The following is a 611-nucleotide window of genomic DNA, read 5'->3' on the forward strand; positions in this document are numbered from 1 at the left end:
CGAGGAGAGTGGACTTGGAAAATAATACTGGGCAGAAGCTGTGGTGACTGCTGCAGATGTTCGCAATACTATCTTATCAGCAGGTCAGATCAAATCCCCCTATGAACAGCTGTACAAGCGACGGCCTCAGTACGAGCGGATGCGAATTTTTAGATATGTAGCGTATGCGCACGTGCCCAAGTCAAAGCGCAGCAAGCTTGAAGACACAGAAATGTTTCTTTCTTTCTGGGATATCCTCGGAAACTGAAGGGATACCGGCTGCTAAATCCGGCAACAGGAAAGATTATCATTTCTCGGACGGTAACATCTGAGGATACAGCCGGGATTACGAGTTGCGAAAATATTGAAGTCACGCAACCGTGTCCAACAACAGGTGTGACGCATGTTATCGATGTGGTCCCAAATGCTAATTGTCATCTTGCAGGGCTCAAACCGACAACCATAATGACCATGGTCAGCTGGTGTCTAATCCAGCTGAGCCACATGGCAATGACCCGGTGGCGTGGGTCGAGTGATCAATGATTCTGGACCTAGCGTTGTGTGGCGCGGGTTTGAGCCCCTCAGCGGACAAAATCGTAATCGTACCAGACATGCAAGAAATGTCGGCTGCA

Source organism: Plasmopara halstedii (genome assembly GCF_900000015.1).
Source record: "Plasmopara halstedii genome assembly, contig: Scaffold_614, whole genome shotgun sequence".
In the NCBI taxonomy this organism is placed as follows: Eukaryota; Oomycota; class Peronosporomycetes; order Peronosporales; family Peronosporaceae; genus Plasmopara; species Plasmopara halstedii.